Raw genomic sequence first — 20,609 nt, forward strand, 5'->3', positions numbered from 1 at the left:
GCACCAGACTCTTGGCAACGTTCTGGCAGCAGTGTGCCATCTCATGTTGCATGCTCCATGTTCTTCGTGCTACCATGGATATAGCTGTGGATTGCCGGCTGACAGCCCTTGCAAACTGGTCCAGGTGGGTGTGTAGCCGACGTTGTTCCCTGCGCCGGGCCTGCCTATCACTTCTAGCTTGACTCAGATTTGCCTCTGAGGCTTGTGCAATTGCTGTCACCCCAAGTCTCAGCTCCGGCATGTGCTGGTTGTGTTGTGCTAGTTGGCGCTGTATTGATGTGATCCCTTTACTTTGCAGGCGCTGCACACGCAACATGTTGCCCTCCAGCCCTGTGAAGAAGGAGTCTGTACCTGAGGAGGCATTGCTGGTGTTGGCCCGTGCCCTCTGTCTTGCAACACTGCCAGTTGTGTTTGATGCGCAGGTTTGTGATCTGCCCTGACTTGTGTTTGGAGTAGCTGCAGCCTGGGGGTCCTCTTCGGAATCCGCACACCCGGGTGGCATTGGTATCAGTGCAGGTGCGCCGTTTGCTTTGCGCTGATGGTGTGTCCCGTGTGGCACCCTGGCTCTCCTGCCCTGCCTGGTCCTCTGCTGTAGCTGTCTCCCCCACTGCAGCCACAGTGTCCTGTGTTGTTGGTTCATCTGCCAAAAAATAGCACACACGAGTTGTGTGTCATTTTTTTTTTCATTACAATAAAGTTCTCGATACTACAAATGAAATGCCTACTTGTCTATTTTGTCTATTTTGCACATTGCTAGTGTGACTGTTCCCTATGTACCCTTTGTATGTATCTCTGGACCAACTTTCAAAGCATGGGACTACATTTCCCATAATGCCTCACTGGGTGACCCTCAAAACATGGACCGGATTCCTATTCATGCATGGGGATGTTGGGGTATGAGTGTGATGGGTATGTTTTGGGGATATTGGCATGTAGCTTACCTTCTGTGGTGTCTGGTGTCGGAGCTGTCAAGGTCAGCCACGCTCGTCACTGCCTCAGGAATGAGGGTGCCCTCCATCAACTCCTCCAGGGGCGTCGGATCTGGTGTAGTGGAGGTCCCACCTCCAGTTGTCTTTGCCTCTGCCAATCTGGTGGCCCCCCTCTTCTTCGATCTCTGCCTCATGTCGTACCAACTCTTCCTTAAGTCCTCGGTGGTACGATGGGTTACGCTTATGACGTTTACGTTTTCTTGAATGTCAGACCATATTTTTCTTTTCCTGGCCTCAGGAACACGAAGTGAGGCTTCCCAGACAGGAGGTCATGTTGCCTCACTACCTCCTCAGTCAATACCTCCAGCTCCCTCTCTGAGAATTTTTGTTGTCTTTTCCTGCTGTTCATCAGCCTGCTTGTCCCCACCCTGCTTTTCAGAACCCTGGGATTCCATTTCAGGAACTTTGTTTTCAGAGACAATTCCACACTCCCTCCTTACTGTCTCTCACCCAGCAACTGACTCTGGAACAGGTGCAGGCAATCAGGTGCAGCATGGGAAGTCACACTTCCTGGTTGGGATGTCATCATTCTGGACCTGATTTGCTCTTTCCCGGTTTTGCGATTATTTATTAGCGAAATCGCGAATAAGGATTCGCTATTTGAGTAATCGCACAATAATTCTGTGAATTTTGGGTAATCGCTAATTAATTGCAATTTTTTTACCTACATCCCATTTTGCTATTCCAAAAGTGCGATTCGCAGAAAATCGCATTTTCGGAATCGCAAAATTGGATTTACCTAAATATGCCCCTTAATGCCTTTACATTTTGGGAGGGGTTCTAGTGACCCTATTTTACATAATATAATTTCGACAATTTTGATTGGTTTCATTAAATATTTGTGTATTAGTACATCTCGTTGTGCCACTTCATGCCATGCAAAGGGCATGGTTCTGTACTACCGTAAAGCTAAATAAATTTCTGTTTATGAGATGTATGCCAGACTTTTCTCTGCTCTCTTTAACCGCATCGCTGCTGCGGTGATTTTTGCGCTGTGCTGCGCGGTTCAAAGTACCGCGTTACATGACGAGCTCAGCTCGTCATCAGCACACGCCACCCGTGGCTGATGACGAGCTCAGCTCGTCATCAGCATCGAAGGGGTTAAAGGCAGGTTTCCTGGCAGTCCCCTTTTTGCTCTTAGACTTAACATTTTCGCTTGACTTTTGACCATTATTCATACTGATTAGAACTGACTTATCAATTGCCTTTTGCTTTCTATATGATTCTAAATTTCTCAATAAACCTTCAGTACTCATACTTTAAAGTTAAATCTTGTGTGGACTTTCCTGTGTGGAGTTTCCTTTGTTTGCCTAGGGTCCTTGTCCTTTGGGACTCCTATGTCCCTGATCCATACAGGTGGCCCTTTTATTGGTAGAATGTGCCAACAATAACCATACAAAATCATTTTGTGGTCTTAAGGTCATGACACATGCCTGCCTTGCAGATGGCTTACAATTAGATCAATATAGAGAACACTGTTTCCAAATTGGGTGCCCCTATTCTTCCAACAGAGACATCTTACAGCATCTTATCAGAGAATTCAGAGATTCCCGTTGGGTTGAACTAATTCTGATTATTTTGTGGGGGGGTAACCTACTCACAAGAATAACATTTTAGGTCCATTGGGAGGTACTTTTAGCACATCTCTTAATTTCATTTCCAGTCTGTCCCTTCACAAACAACGCCCACACCATCTTTCATAGTGGGTTCTCACTACATCAACACATCAAGAGCTGCACACCAGGGGGCAGATTTACAAGCCCCATGCAACACGTTTGAGCCGCCATTGCGTCACTTTTATGATGCAGCAATGGCGTAAAAAATGCAGCCAATTTACAATGTGAAGCATCTAGGGAGATGCGCCACGTTATACCTGCGTCACATTATACCTGCGTCAGGTATAATGTATGCAGGGTGGTTGTTCCCATGCAGGAATTCCTCTTAAAAGTGACGCAGTGAAATCTACAAGATTTTACGGCGTCACTTCTAGTATGCCACTTCGTCAAAACCTTACACCTGGTTTAAGCAGGAGTAAGGATTGACACAATGTAATGGGAACAGGCCTCAAAATGCATTGCTGGAGTTGCGTTGTGTTTGCGACACGACTCCAGCAATGCGTGACTTTTGCCCCAAAAGATGCATCAGAATTTCTGACGCATCTGTCAATCCTTGTGCCAGGGTGCGCCCTATTGTAAATACTGGGGTGGCAGAGTGGGCTAAAGAACGGTGATGGATTAAACCCAGATCTGTTGACTAGGTGTGAGTGGTTGATTGGTTCAGATGCTCCGTCCATCACCACCCCCTTTTGTACCGCTTTTGGCCGCCATAAGTGTGGCAGGGTATGCTCAGATGTGAGTCCCTTGCTCACTTTGCCACTGGATTCAAGCAAACCTGGCTGAAGACGGCTGGACTGCCAGAAACCGGTCCTAGGAATCTTGTTTCCGGTCCAGGGAAGGCATGGCTTGGCAGTTCGGGCTGGACTGTTCCCATGAGGCACAGGGTCAGACTGATTTGCATATGGCCATGTCTGAACTGGGGTGGCAGAGTGGGCTAAAGAACGGTGATGGATTAAACCCAGATCTGCTAAGTGTTTGATTGGCTCAGATGCTCCGCCAATCACCATCCCCTTTTGTACCGCTATTGTAAATACGGCGCATCCATGGTGGCGCAGGGAAAGTGACACATCTCTACAGATGTCTCACTTTCTTGTAAATCTGCCCCTAGGAGAGCAGTAACCCACAATGCCACACTCAGTGGGTACCAGTGTGAGGGGGAGACCGATATTGACGCATGCCACCAATGGGAGGGTGAGGCTCTTTATTAAGAAATGCCTTTAAAATACATGATTGTTTTGAGACACATACCCCAGAGCCCCATTATAATTGTTTTATCATTTGTATAACATCTTGTCATATACAAGTGGATCTAAGGTGTGCTCTCTCATTCACACCAGCAGGCAGATGTGACACAGAAAAGGCACAGCAGGGGCAGAAGAGGGAGATGCTCCGATGTATGGTGGACACTCAGAACCATCAGCACCATGGAGGTGGAGTCATTCTCCTCTGAAAGCGAATCCATAACCACTCAGGGGCACACAAGGTTGACCCTCAAATGATTCCAGGTGGAAGTCACACAGGAGGGAAAGGTGGCAGTTTTTGAGACCTCCACGTGCCAGAAAGACAGGTCGTTTTGGGGACCGGACTCAACCATCATCACAGCCTCAGCTCATCTTTCCCATCCACTCAGCCCGAAGCAGAAACACCAAATTACTAGAACTGCCTACATTCAAAACAAGACAGGCAAAAAATAGAACTTTGACAGGAGCAGCAACAAGCTTTTGGAATTCTGCCAACTTAACTAAGATAACAAACAGACCTACTTCCCTTTAGAGAGCTTGAAAATGATCCTTTTCACAAAGTGCTTAAAATCAACTTCAATAAAATGTGTGTGACTGACGACAAGCCAGTCTCAACTTTCCCCATTTTTGTCACTCCCAATAGTCACCTCACACACATACATTCGCGTCACCTACCATATACCTCCTTTCCCTCAAACGAGAGTCCTCCATTGTTGCATATTAATAAAGTGTCTTCTATATGGCTTTTAAACCACACGAGGGCAAACAAACGCAAATAAACAGGAAATTATGTAAAATAAATACATATGTAAATACACTCCTGGGACCCTGAGCCCTCACATGTGACCCTTCTCTTCACCCTATCCAATGTGTCACTAAAGTCCACTCAAACATTCCTGAGTCCGGTGGAGTCTGGACAGACCTCTGTCCTAAAGGACAGAGGTCCTTTTGTTGAGTACCAATGAGTTGGGTAACAATAAACATCTGTGATTCAGCACCAAGACACCTACGGGTGAACGTGCGCCTTACAAATAAATACACGTTATGTTATGTTATGTTGTGGTGGACGAAGTGCGTCCCGTAGGCCTGGATTGCCTCTTTGTCCACCCTCAGACCACCCCATCCTTCCACCCTTGTTGTATTTGCCTGTCACCCCCCCCCATGGGTATAACAGCCAATCACTGCACTGATGCTGTAAATGCTCAATTCCGGTATCCCTACCAGTTCTCCCAATCCCCCTTCCTCTATTGCATGTTCAGACTGCTGTTTAAAGATCATATTGACATAGGGCCCGATTCACAGAACTAACTTAAGACAAAATCCTAAACTTACTACCATTTTCTATTCACAGAAGGCACTTACTCATTTCGGTATTCACAGAAGCCACTTACTCATTTCGGTATTCACAGAAGTTAGGAGACCTAACTTTACGACTCCTAAAGGCCTTCTGTGAATACCGAAAGTCTTAAAGTTAGGATTTTTCTCAGTTTGAGAGTAGTAAACATAAGACTACTAACTTTAGGAGTCCTAAACTGAGAAAAATCTCAACTTTAAGACTTTCGGTATTCACAGAAGGCATTTAGGAGTCCTAAAGTTAGGACTTCTAACTTCTGTGAATTTCCCGAAATGAGTAAGTGCCTTCTGTGAATACCAAAATGGTAGTAAGTTTAGGATTTTGTCTTACGTTAGTTCTGTGAATCGGGCCCATAATATGTAACTATTGTTATACTGCACAGCGCTTTAATACAACTCTGTGAAGAAGGGCTATAGGAAAATACTATAAATAAATGCTACCTCCTTGTCCAGCACCCCGTGTGTCTCACGAGGTTCCTGATCCTGCACCTTCAGTCAACATGAATGGTACCCCTAAACCAGCTACACCACCACCATATCCGAGTTGAGGAGTGATTTTGTTTTCATATCCCACATTTATTTGGATTGTAATTTGTGTTTGGCTTTGGAACTTTTTCTTTAAATTGACATTTGTCATTGACTTTGCTTTTTGGTTGGACCTATTTCTGGACCCCCCTCCAAGGTGCACACCCCTCCCTAAACTCAGGCATTATTTTTGGTCGCTTTTTATATCTCATTTTTTTCATGCCTACATCAATGCTCACCACTATTTCACATCCCTAATTCCATGTCCTCTTAACATCATATGATATTTTTTTGTTTACAAATGGATTTTCAGCACATTTACCACTGTGATGTCTTCATTGATAGAATCTTGTGTGAGCAAGTCTCTCCATGTTGCTGTGCTGTTGTCCTTGTTCTTGTATGTCTTCACCTATGTTACATTTGTTATATCATGCTACATTTACATCCATGTTTAGACACATATGACACAAGAAACGATGGACAACATAAAGGGTGGTTTAAAAATGCTATTGCGACATAGGGTGCATGTAGATGACAAGAAATGTTTACCTGCATGTGACAGGTGGGGGTACAGAAAGGGCTGTATGTGTGAGGCTGGTGCCAGTGAGGGATGCATGACATGTCTATGGTGGTGGTGAGTGACTTCCACATCCACGAGGGATGCCCACATCACCGCCGTTGCTGGGCAGCCTAGGTTGGGATCAGGATTTGATTGTGCACTGGGGGCTGGAGGGTACGTGGGGCTGGCAGTACATTCAGGTACATGTTTTCTACCAGATGTCCCAGAGGCATGACTTCATCTTGCTGGATTACCATGGATCCTCTCAGCAAGGGCCTGACTAGTAAAACCACTGTTTACAAGCATGAGGAATCTCTAAATACGGTGAAATTGACTAGTGATAATGCTGACACCATTGCAGTCATTATTAATGCATTTACCAGAAAATTCCTGACTTCATGGACTAGTTTATTTAAATGTACAGACTTGTCTTGAGTTGCCAAAGGTTAGTGAGCTTCAAGCCCTCTTCAAGTCCATCCCCTGCACTTCTCTCCCTCTTGCTCCCCTCAGAGAGTGAAATGTAATAAGGGAGAGCTTTGGTTATGCACTTGGTGTGCAACACTAGTTGAAGTTTTGGAACAGCAACAGTTAAACCAAAGTACAGCGTAGGGGAGCTAAGCAATAGAAAGTTAATTTGGCCTTTCAAAATATTGTGGATGAGCACAATGGGATTTTTGAAATGTACTGATAAAAAGAGGCCTGCATAAACGAAAGTATTGATTTTTCATAGAAGAAGAGGACTACTTAGGATATTCCATTTCAGCTGTATCTGCCATATCTGCCAAAAGGTCAAACCAAAAGCAAATTTGATTAGTGTGTTTGCTAATACTAGTACTCGGTGTGACAAGGATCAACTAAGATCCTACATGGGTCTGATAGAATATTATTCTAAATTTGTAATCAATTTTGCTGGGAAAACTGAAAATATCAGATTATTGGTAAGAAAACGAATAGGAATTTCATAGCAGAAAAACTAACATTGGGCATTTCAGTGCCTCAAAAACAATATAGCACATGCTGGCATTCTTACACTTTTTGGTATTAATAAGCAATCCATAGTAACAGTAAGCAGAAGCGTGGAGTATGGAATATTTCAGAAAATATGTTTGGAAATGTGTATAATTTTAAGAACTAATAATAAACCACTTTTGATCATTTTGAGGGTGGGAGGCAGAGATAATAGTTCTTCCGGCCTTGCTGCTAGACTTCGAAACTTTAATTTCAAAATGGAATATATTCCTGGTTGACGGAACTAGGGCATCAAGCTAAAAAATGGTCACAAACGGGCAGATTCTCAGAATCTGCCCCTGTGCGACCTGTATTTTTGCGTTTGGGATAGATCAACCCAAATGCAAAAATCGCAATTTAAGAAATCGCAAAATTGCAATAACTTAAATTGTGATTCCATTTAAGGAATCTCAAATTGTGATTCCTTAAATGCAATGCATCAAAGTAAAAAAATTAGCGATTTCGCTAATAAGGGGAGCAAATTACCATGAAGTTGAACTTCATGTTAATTTACAAAAACTTTTAAAAATGCACTAAAGTGCATTTTTCAAAGTTCCATTTTACACACAAACATGCCCTTAGGGCATGTGTGTGTGCAAGATGTACCCATATGCAGATTTCAGGGATGCAACAGGGTGTCCTTTTGAAACCCTGGCACCCTTGAAATTGCAATCTCAATTTGCAATTCTCTAATTGAGAATCGCAAATCAAGAAAGTCTTCTCATTCATTCCTATGGGCCTCTAGGCCCATAGGAATGAATGTGGAGGTATTCCTTAATTGCAACTCGCAATTTGCGAGTCACAATTAAGGAATTTTAAGAAATCACAATTTTTTTAGCGAGTTCTTCATGCATAGCCTTTTACTATTCCTTATTAGCGAATCCTTATTTTTCGCTAATAAGGAATCACAGAATGGATGCTTGATGAATCAATAGGTAGGTAGTTAGCCGTCTTTGTGTTTACAAGATGTGTAGAAATTAAAAAATCCACTTCTCAGGGGTCTCACTGATACTTAGTCCATTCAAACCAATAATAAAGAATTTGGCACAGAAGCTGGAAATATAAAAGAACATTTTTATTAACCTCAAATGAGAGAGACTACGTCACACAGAAGCCTTAGCAACTGAATGAGGCAGTCTGCTAGAATGGTCTTACTTCACATATTATATACTCTTTATCCTGCCCCAGGCATGTAAGGGAGTTGTATCAGTTAACTTTTTATTACATTCCTAAACAAATGGAAAATCTGGAGTGTCAGCAGGTGAGTAGCCTTTCGGGTTTTAGCAGGATATCGGCAAACATTATAATTACATAGTTCACAAAGGTTAATCTGATTTAGATGGCACTGCAGGGCATGGCAAGATTACATGTACAGTATCCCAACCCAAAAGTCAATCATTAGGAATGTCCCAAATTCAACCTCCAAAAGCCGGACAAACCTATAATTAAAAGCATAACCCATGTAATGAAGAAACATAAAAAGAAACAGTAACAGATGATGAACAAGATAAGGCATCTGAAAGTTAACGATGTCCTGAACATTGATTGGCAATCTCAGACAGAGATCGATCAGGGAAATTGGCTTTGCAAGGTCAGTTTCAGGTGAAGAGGTCAGTTTCTTACAGTTCATTTCAGAGTCAAAAAGAAACCTTAGGTAATGTATACATGGACTAAGAAGGCCAGGCCACTTTGTTCGCCAGGCTACCTTCACAGGCCTACATGAGGGCAACACAAAATGGTGGCTGTTAGACCTGTCTGCCCCTTTGGTGTTCCTCTCCCATCATTATTTATTTTTGTCCCTTTTGGCCTCCATATGTTTTATTCTCTTTTGTATCCATCAGGAATTTCTTTTTTGGAGCTGTCATGGGGTTAGGTGTTCCCTGACACCACCCTTTCACCTCCTTATTGAGGCCTAGTCTTCTACCTGAAACTTGAGAGAGAATCAAGGAACCTAAAATGGTGGCCAGCAACTGCCATAACGGTCACCCCAGTGAGACAGACCCATATACAGCATGAGGAAGGTTCTGGAACCCTCTAGCAGGTTTCAGTGGTCTGGGGCCAGGCTATAAAAGGCCAGTGACCAGGCAGCCATTGTGTGCAGTCAAGGAGTGACCAGTGAGGAGGGAGGAAACTCGAGGAGGAGGATTTCACACTAGTGAGGGGGCACGATCGACCCTTGGGCCGGCTATATCCCTGCATGGAAGTGACCCCACCTGAGCTGACCAAACCCTACTGGCACCGATTTCCAGACAAGTGCCAAAAGACTCTGTAGTGAGGCCCGCAGTGGCTGGAGGCACTAGTGCGAGATCACCAAGTGAACCGATAAAAATAATATACAAAAGCATCAGTATTGAGGCTGGTTCCTGACGCGTTGTTCCGCTGCTGAAGGAAGAGCAGGGGACTTAGGAACAGGCTCCTGTGTCGGCGGAGAGTGAGCAAGTTATTTACTCACCGTATGTGGAAGCGGCAGAACCACCTGTCATCCTGTCAAGAGAGGAGCGCTCAACGCCGTGTGCGAGTCCGGACTGCGGAGTGGAGGAAGCAGGGCCCAGCTGATCGGTGACTTCAGGCCGGGTAGCGTGGGAGCTGACGTCGGAAGAGACGGGGTGACTGAGGTTGAAGGCCGGACGTGGGAGGAGCCCGCCGCCGCCGAGACGAACACCCTCGCCGAACCTGTGAAGGTTGACGCTTCCGAGGGAGCCCGCGGAGCCAGGCCATTCGGGAGAACAGCTGAGTGAACTTTCGGAGGTCTCCTAAACCCAAGTAAGCCGGGAGAGTACTCGGAGGGGAGGAGAGAGTGAAGATCTGCCCCGACCATCGTCAGATCAAATGGCACAGGGACTGTTCAAGTTCCGAACTCATCCTGACGGATATTTTCTGAGGGAAAGAACCCTCGTGAGACAGTTCGCACTGGGGGGTAATCTGTGACATCGGGTGCCAAACCGCTCTGGGAGGAAAAGGTTCTGTAGCACTAACGTGGCATTTCAAACACCCAGAGATGGGGGAGCGAGTTGAGAGCTAAAGTCACAGTTGAAGCCTGAGTTGCGGGAGGTTGTGGAGAATCGGTGGTATCACGAATAGACCCTGGTGAAAAATAGCTGGAAAAGTAAGATAAAACAGGGCAAGGGAACGCTCTAACCTGGTCACTCAGTTTACTAGGGTTGTGGCATGTACTAGAATTGATTGGCAATTTAGTGATTATTTACTTGTCTCCTTCAGTGCTCATCTAGATGCACAAGAGACCGTGGGAAGGTGTTGAAACTGTGAGAGGAAGCTGCATCAAAACAAAAGTAATGTAACCACTTGATTTTCAGTAAAGAAACCTGATTGTGCACCAAAGCAACTGTGAGAAAGTGTGGGGTTCAGCACATGTAAGTTGTAGGGGTTTTTCAATGTGATCTCTGCATCTGGGGGACAGAAGTATAAGAACTGTCATTTGGAATTTAAAGTGTACTAATCATTGAAGGTGATGAAATGTACTGAGCTGAATGTACTGTACTGTTGAAAGAAAAGAAACCTAAGCTAAAGAATTTTATAAAAGGAAACAGTATTTTTCTATTTTGGTGTGGTGTCATTATTTTTGGGGGTTCGTTCCTGGGTTACTGCGGGTGAGTTTGTAAGCATTACACACAAGCCTTGGGGGGTCGAGCTCTACCCGCTCTGTGCCAGGCTACCCTATGTAGTCTAGAGAAATCTAGGTCTAACAGTGGCACAATATAAAATGGAGTCAGTCTCGAAAATTACAGAACCTCAGATGAGAGTGACCTTGTTGAGGACTTAAACATGGAAGAACTGCTAACTTGTTTATCTGAAACAAGTGAAGGATTGTATAAAGCAGTCCCTAGGAATGAGTGGGTTGCTGTAAGAGAAAAAGATTACGTAATCAAAGAAGCAATGAAGATGATTCACAGGGTAGTAGACTGAAGAGAGAGTTCGGTACCAGGGAGTGTCAGACTGCATTGCAAGATAATGGAGGAATTGTCAGTGTGTAGTGATGAGCAGGTGATGAGGGAGAGAGGATTATGCCGTCCCAGAGTGTTAGAAGCAAATTGGTTATTTTAGAACATTAAGGACATCTAGGGCAGACCATGACGAAGAAAAGGCTCAAACACAGGTTCTGGTGACCAAGAATTGAAGCAGAGGTATGTGGGAGTGGGACTAGTTGTGCGGAGTGTAAAGAAAGAGGAAAAAAGGTTGAGGTAGCTGTGGGTATGAATGTGTAGCATATTCATGATCCCACAGCACCTTTTGTGACGACCAGTGACGTAAAAAATGCGCCTTGTTGCACCATATTTACAAAATGACGCATCTAGGTAGATGCATCACTTTGTAAACCCCTGCGCCACATTTTACCTGCGCCAGGTATAATGTATGCAAGGGGGGCGTTTCGAAGCAAGAAAGAGTCATAGAAGTGACTCAGTGAAATCTATAAGATTTCACGGCGCCATTTCTTTGCCGCTAATGCGTCAAAATCCTACGCCTACCTCATGGCAGGTGGAACACTGACGCAGGCACTAACAACGTGGGACTTGCCCATGTGAAAGTACACATTGCTGGAGTTGCGTCACTTTTGCGACACACTCCAGCAATGTGTCACTTTTGCGCCTAAAGATACGTCGGAAATAATGACGTATCTGTAAGTCCTTGCGACATGATGCGTCATACTGTAAATATGACGCATCGTTGGTGTCGCAGGGAGAGCGTAGTGAAAAGTGACGCATCGTTGTTTTCACTCAGCGATGCGTCACTTTTCATAAATGAGGCCCTGCATCTCTGGAGCGGTCTGTCACGCCGATTGTAGTTCTTTTGGATTCTCTCACCTTGTTGAGGTTTTACTCATGAATTATGTAAAACAGTTACACACAATTAACTACAGACTTCCTCATATCTATGCTCCTTCCAATTACATTATTTCCTAAACATGACCCCGGCAAAGAACACACACTAATTACATTATTGTACTAGAAATAAATGATATCTTAGAATACACATAACTTGCTTTGTTTTTTTCTCAAATTGTTGCCAATAGCGACTCTTATTATCCGGGGAAATAATTAGTTTTGTCAAAACAGTTCAAACAAGTCTAGTAATAGACTTTGAGAAAAACTCTTCTGTAATCAAAGTCTGAACAACACTCAGTAAATGTATTGTGCTTGTAGGTTTGTTAGATATAATTACTTAGCTGTGTGTGCATGCTATCACTCATCTGATTGAATTGTGAATAAATAATCTTCTTCTTCTTTTGTTTAGCCGGTTCGGGGGAAGCTGGTCAGAAATCTGAAGTGAAAGTCCTTGGAGGTCCAGGATGTCAAAGAGATGCTGCGGAAAGACGAAGGAATTTCAGGTAAGTTTGATGGAACAGCAACTGTTAGTTTTTTCCTTGAGAATTGTGATTGACAAGCAGGGCTGACTAGGAGTACCTCTTATAGGCTGCATCAGGAGCAGTGGCGGCTGGAGACATTTAAAAAAAGTGAGGCGTAAAATTATTGCCATACTGCACTGCGGCGAGCAAGCGTAATTAGCGAGCCCGAACAACCTACAGGGGTTTGGGGAAGTTCACTCCCCGAATTTTTTTTGAAAAAGAATGGATAAATTGTGCGTTTTCAAGCAAATTAGCGGAAGTTGAAAGGTTCATAAAGCAATACGATTTAATTATTTATGATTTAAAAAATTGCTAATATTTAGAAGCTATAGAGGACAATCTTTGCGTATGATGATGTTACCATTTGCCCATATTAACTTTTGAATACACTGATACACTTGTAATGGTTTTAACTGTACAATACAATAAATACATTCATTGACTGTGCAGTGCAACATACAAAGAAAACAGGCATCATGCAGAGAGGATGGATCACTGACAGAATATTGACAGTCAAAATATCGACTTACCAAAAAATCGAGGTAAAAATATAGAATGCCAGAATATCGACTTCCTATCTACAAACAGGTAAGTACAAAAATATCGACTCCAAAATATCGATAGGAAAAAATATAGACAGTCAAAATATCGATTTTTTAAAATATCTTGAAAGTAATTTAAAAGTAATATGTTAATAAATATAATTAATTTAAACATACTTAAAATACTTAAATAAACTTAAAATTAATAATAATGTAACTTTAAAGAAAAAAAAATGTAAAACACATATATATATATATATATATATATATATATATATATATATATCGTAAAAACACCAGCCACTTCCACCAAAACCACGGCGGCGAAGAAGGAGAAGCAAACCTCTTATTCTCAGGCAAGATGTTCTTTATTCAACCGTGCATATCCATAACAGCAATCGACAGATGACGCGTTTCGGGCGCGAGAGCCCTTGATCACATAGAGACTGGTTTGGTTGTAGCCATTGTTAAATATTATGCCCCATCCTACTTAGGTCACATGGTCAGCCAGTTAGCATAAAACTAGAAGACAGACTTCACGATTGATCGCTGTTGCAGACGAACAATTTTGCACATTATTGTGACATATTGAAAACGATAACTACAACAATTTAGAATGTGTATATTATACATTCTCTATCAAAACACATGCCAGACATTTTGGCTGCCCTACCCCCAGACTATGACGCGATCTGGTATAATCGCCCAAATGACTGCAAAGGGGGGGGGGGGTGGCCTTTTTGTTTAAAAAATGTCTTGTAGTAAAAGAGATTATAGCAGAAAACTGTGCCTATGCGGAGCTGCTAGGGATTAAAGTCTTGCTTAAATCTTCATGCATCGTAATATTGGTAGTTTATCGCCCGCCGCAAAGCTCTCTGGATTTCAATGATATCCTTTTTGAACTTCTGACGGACTTGGCCACCAGATTCAAGTCCCTCCTGATGGTAGGCGATTTCAATTACCACTGGGACAAAGTACCCAGAGACCCTACGGAGACTGAGTTCGAAGCCAATCTCTCGGTGCTCAACCTAAAACAGTTAGTGGTGGGCCTGACTCACGTGAAAGGCCATACATTGGACCTTGTCTGGTCCTCCTTGCCTAACACAGAAATAACGGAGGTTAGTCCCTGCATTTGGTCGGACCACTTCATGATAAAGTGCTGGGTTCCAGGTGACCCTGTGCGGGCTACCCCAAATAAATCACGGAGGAAAATTCGACCTTGGAACAAGGTGGAAGCCGACCTTCTAATCGCGACCCTGCTCTCCTCTACCCCCCCAAAATGAGTGGTACAGATTTGGACAATGATGCTAGGATGCTAAAGACCTGGATGCTCGCCGCTCTGGATAAACTTGTCCCTGAGCAGATGGAGAGTACATGAAATAAAGGGAAGGGAGCGCCATGGTTTGACGCCTCCTTGAAACAGAAGAAGCAAGCCCTTCATAAGGCAGAGAGAAGGTGGAGACTCCATTACTGTCAAACAGAGGCTGAAACTTTTAAAACCTTGCTTTCAAAATATAAGGCAGACATCCTGGAAAGAAAGGCTGCTTTCTATGAGGGAAGAATTAGGGAGGCGATAAACATACAGCGAGAGACCTTTACGATATTAAGGGAACTCACACAACGAGAAGGGAAAATCTCTACGTGCGATCAACCAGACTGTGACTCCTTCCAAACTTTCTTTCTTCGGAAGGTACAGGATATCATCACTGACATCAATGCACGGCCAGCTACAACCATGCTGCCTAGTCAGATTGTTCAGGTGCCACCTATGACTTTGAACAATTTCCCCCCCCATAGACAAGAAATGCCTAGCAGAACTTGTCTGACAGATCAAGTCAGGCTCAAATATAGATCCATGTTCCCCAAAAAAATTTAAAATGGCCCTGCCAGGCATCCAGCCCCAGGTGCTAAGTTTACTGAATAACTCACTGAAAACAGGTTATCTGCCAACTCAGATGAAAGAATACAGGGTCTCTCCACTTTTAAAGAAAGCAGGAACGGATACGAAAGCCTTAAAAAACTACAGGCCTATTTCGCAGTTACCATTTCTAAGCAAGATCCTAGAAAAGCACGTCCTCAGCACTCTAGCCGGCCATCTGGAGGAACACCATCTCCTTCATGCCAGGCAGGCTGGGTTTCGGCCCCAACATAGCACAGAACTAGTCATGGCCTCGTTCGCCGATGAGCTGAGAGTCAGGGCTGATAATAAACAGCCATGTACCCTGATTCTCCTAGACTTATTGGCGGCTTTTGATACGGTCTGCCACACCATCATGCTGGACCGGGTCGCGAAATTGGGGATCACTGGCCAGGTGCTAAAGTGGCTAGAATCCTTCCTGTCAGGTCGAACCCAGAGAGTGCAGCTAGGAGACCAGCTGTCCGGGATTAGTGAGGTGACTTGGGGGGTGCCCCAGGGGTCGGCTCTATCCCCCCTGCTTTTCAATATCTATTTACAACCGTTGGTGGAGGAGCTCATGCGTCTGAACTGTGAAATTTTCAATTACGCAGATGACACCCAGCTATTGGACGAGCTGGATGACACTAAAGAGGCCCAGGAATCAGTGAGGAATCTGCTCAGCTTCACGGTCAACTGGATGACTAACAATCTGTTGAAAGTGAATGCTGATAAAACGGAGGTGCTGGTGATCAGCAACAAAGAGGATCCCTGGAGTGACCTGTATTGGCCCCCTGAGTTGGGAACTACCCCTTCTCCTGGTGCTGTGGTAAAAAGCCTGGGGCTAAGGATCGATGCGGATCTCTCAATGGCCCCTCAAGTTTCTGCTGTCGTTGGATCTTGCATAGGTGTGTTGAGGCAACTGCAAAAGCTAGTCCCCATCTTATCTGCCTCCACCCTGCAATCGATCGTATCTGCCACAGTCATCTCGAGACTTGACTATGGCAACGCCCTATATCTTGGCCTGCCACAGAAGCTGTTGAGGAAGCTGCAGGTAGTACAGAACGATGCAGCTAGGCTGATCCACTCCCTGCCTAGAAACTCGCACGTAACCCCCCTGCTTCAGAAGTTGCACTGGCTTACAGTGACATTTAGAGTCCAGTTTAAATGTCTCTGTGTGGCCCATAAGGCACTCTTTGGGAAAGCCCCAGAGTACATCAGGCAACGTCTGAAGAGGTATGTTCCCGGGAGACCCTTGCGCTCAGGAACAACCTCCAATCTGATCCAACCCAGGTTCAAACTAAAAACTAGAGGGGGCAGGGCTCTGTCTGTGCTTCTCCCGCAACTGTAGAATGAGCTCCCGCCTACCCTGAAGGAGGAATCCCAGCTATTACCCTTCAGAAAAAAACTTAAAACCCATCTATTCAGAACGGCATTTATGACAGTTTAGGCGGTGGAACAGCTGAGGGTTCTATGGGTACCAGTGTGTTATGTTCTTCTGTTAAGAAGTGGAGAAGTGTGGCTCAGGGGTTAGAGGCGGCAGACCCGGAAGCTGAGATCGGCCCTGGACCAGGGTTCAATGCCCCGACGGGGGTTGGGCTCAATAATTCCACGGACTCGATAATTCTCGTTCCGGTGCCTACTTGACTCAAGGGTTCACACTCTGCGACTCTGGGCAATAGCTTGCTTAATCTCCACAACGGCCCCTCGCGGCGGGATGCCTGGCTTTCACCTTGTGGATACCCTGCCGGGGTATCTCACAGGGGAATACCAGGACGGGTTCCCTAAGCAAGCGCATAGATGCCTGCGGTGTGGGCGATTTGCGCTATATAAATACATGTACATTTACATTTACATTTACATTTAAGCGCTTAGAGACCGGCGGTGATAGGCGCTATATAAATATTCCATAACATAACATAACATAACATAACATAACATAACACTATTCATCATAAAGTCTTTCAATTGAAACATTTCTGGATAAATCCATATATACAATTTTGTGTAAAAAAAAGAGCCAAATTCCTATCTGCATAAATGCAAAGAACCTACGACCATCATGGCACTAATATATAGGATGTGCAGAGTTGAGCATAGCAGCAATTTATGTGCATGAAATCATGCAAAATAAAATCTCGGAATCAAGATAAAATTGAAATAACAAGGCAGACAAGTAGATTACAACACAAGATAATGGATGTGATATCGAACCAAGAAACATATCCTTAGTATCAGAATCACCCACATCTCTCATAAATAAACCATTGTACACATCCCTGGCATTAGTGCAAATAAGTAAAGTGCAATATTACCAACTATCCCTGTATAAATAAAGGGAACCCAAAATTTCATTGAAAAAACCATTTTAAAATACATACAATAAGGCGAAAAAGTCCTAATCAGATCATCATTTCATTTTTAGATTTTTTAGATACATGCAAATTTTCTAGACCATAGAACAGAAATAACAATTTTTATAGGCAAGTGTACATATCCTCCGTGTTGTTAAGTACATTGGGACACTTGCTATCGAAATTGAGAATGAACTTGGTTTCTAATCCCCTGAGTAGCAACTCTCTGTTGCCCCCTCTACGCTGTTTTGGAACTGAGGACCCCACATAATATTGCAAACAGTTAAGGTTGTTATCTGCACCTGTTTGAATAATGTTTAATAATTTTAAAACATATATATATATATATATATATTCATAAAATTCCAAGTTAGACGCGCACTCAGAGGTAAAGTGTACACAGTGTCGCTTTATTTGCTGTTACGCGTTTCGGAAGCCAAAACTCCCTTGCTCACACAGCAAGCCATTAGCTTTCCACCAGTTACATACACACTGCGTGATAGCCATAGAAACAGGACTGTACACATTTCGTTTTGGCTGACATCTTTGAGTGTACTTGTTTTAAATTGTTCTTGTACACACATTGTCTCTTTTTACACAACCACTTATCCATAAAAGTGATTAAGTACATTTCATAATTAATTATTATATCGCATTTCATTCGCCACAGTGGCTGATTGTGCAGTTACTGTTTCTAAACCCCTCTTCTTTCGCCTAGTGGCTTAATAAGGGTTCAATGTCTCTGGTTAAAGCTTTATCTTTAAAAACAAAAAAAGTGCAAAAAACGTGAACTATAAGTGAAGAAATTTCTACTTAGTGGAGAAGTCTTCTACTCTATTTTCGTGAATCTTCTGGGTGACAGGCTCAATTCCTCGTGAAGTGCACGTGATCCCTAATATATCATCTTGATTCCGCCTGTTAAAGTAAAACAAAAATTAAAATTACAATCTTATTCTCATTAAAACACATTTCCAGCTTAGATATTTAGACCAACATTCCTTCATTGTGACAAACATGTATGGGTTTTACGTTTCATAGGTACAGGATTCTTACTTTGTTTTTTCATGAGTCATATAGATGAACTACCAATTCCTCATGGTCATTGTGCCCATTCGGTTGTCGTGTTTCTAGTTCTAGAATCCATTTAGACTCCTTTTTCCTCAACTGCATCTCTCTGTTACCCCCTCTCTGATTTTGCCTCACCTGTTCGATTGCAAAGTATGTTAACAAATTGCAATTCGATCTGTGATGTTGTGCAAAGTGTCTTGCGACTGGGTATTGAGGGTCCTGATTTGTGATTGCCCTTAGATGTTGCATCACCCTATTCTTGGCCATTACTGTTGTGCTGCCCACATATCTTTTTTTACACGGACATTCAAGCACGTATACCACATGTGTAGAGCTGCACGTAAGGAATTGTGTTATCTTTCTTTTGGTCTATACGGGCTGTGAATCCCTTCGAGGTGGAATACCTCGTTGCTCCACGACACTCATCCAGGTCCTCTGGCAGCTCACGGAGACTATCGATACCTCGATACTTTGTAGCTGCAAGCAGCTAGGTGCCAGCTTCAGCTCCGTCAGCTTTTAACGCGGGGGGTTCTCCGTTCTGTGATTGCTGGCGACACAGCAAAATATTACCAAACATCCCTCCAAGAAGAACGCGGAGATCCAAGGGGATTACAGGTCAGACAACACGTTTTATTTCTCTCCCCAACAATGGCGGCGAATGCATTTCGGCTATTGTAAGCCTTCCTCAGCGCCCAGCATTGCAGCAAGAATAACGTTCCACAAATGTTCCTTCCTATGCCTTATTGGTTCAGCACCTGACGCTCCTCCCCCTAATGCACTCGACACATCACGTTGTAGTCCATTTTGAATGTTGGACTCAAACTCCCAGCAGGCACTGTTCCGGCTCGACTGGGTCGATGGTGTGGGGAAATGAGGTCGACTGTAGGTCTCGCTGATTGTAGGTAGGTGGTGGACGGTACATGCCTTGGCGAGAGAGAAATTGGACGGCCGCTGTCCTGTGTCCCCTCATAGCCGCCGCACCAGTGTACCAAGGGCAGAGTGCCGGGTCGGGGCAGTCAATACGGGCTGTGAATCCCTTCGAGGTGGAATACCTCGTTGCTCCACGACACTCATCCAGGTCCTCTGGCAGCTCACGGAGACTATCGATACCTCGATACTTTGTAGCTGCAAGCAGCTAGGTGCCAGCTTCAGCTCCGTCAGCTTTTAACGCGGGGGGTTCTCCGTTCTGTGATTGCTGGCGACACAGCAAAATATTACCAAACATCCCTCCAAGAAGAACGCGGAGATCCAAGGGGATTACAGGTCAGACAACACGTTTTATTTCTCTCCCCAACAATGGCGGCGAATGCATTTCGGCTATTGTAAGCCTTCCTCAGCGCCCAGCATTGCAGCAAGAATAACGTTCCACAAATGTTCCTTCCTATGCCTTATTGGTTCAGCACCTGACGCTCCTCCCCCTAATGCACTCGACACATCACGTTGTAGTCCATTTTGAATGTTGGACTCAAACTCCCAGCAGGCACTGTTCCGGCTCGACTGGGTCGATGGTGTGGGGAAATGAGGTCGACTGTAGGTCTCGCTGATTGTAGGTAGGTGGTGGACGGTACATGCCTTGGCGAGAGAGAAATTGGACGGCCGCTGTCCTGTGTCCCCTCATAGCCGCCGCACCAGTGTACCAAGGGCAGAGTGCCGGGTCGGGGCAGTCAATACGGGCTGTGAATCCCTTCGAGGTGGAATACCTCGTTGCTCCACGACACTCATCCAGGTCCTCTGGCAGCTCACGGAGACTATCGATACCTCGATACTTTGTAGCTGCAAGCAGCTAGGTGCCAGCTTCAGCTCCGTCAGCTTTTAACGCGGGGGGTTCTCCGTTCTGTGATTGCTGGCGACACAGCAAAATATTACCAAACATCCCTCCAAGAAGAACGCGGAGATCCAAGGGGATTACAGGTCAGACAACACGTTTTATTTCTCTCCCCAACAATGGCGGCGAATGCATTTCGGCTATTGTAAGCCTTCCTCAGCGCCCAGCATTGCAGCAAGAATAACGTTCCACAAATGTTCCTTCCTATGCCTTATTGGTTCAGCACCTGACGCTCCTCCCCCTAATGCACTCGACACATCACGTTGTAGTCCA

This window comes from Lissotriton vulgaris, chromosome 9 (genome assembly GCF_964263255.1).
Source record: "Lissotriton vulgaris chromosome 9, aLisVul1.2, whole genome shotgun sequence".
Taxonomy (NCBI): Eukaryota; Metazoa; Chordata; class Amphibia; order Caudata; family Salamandridae; genus Lissotriton; species Lissotriton vulgaris.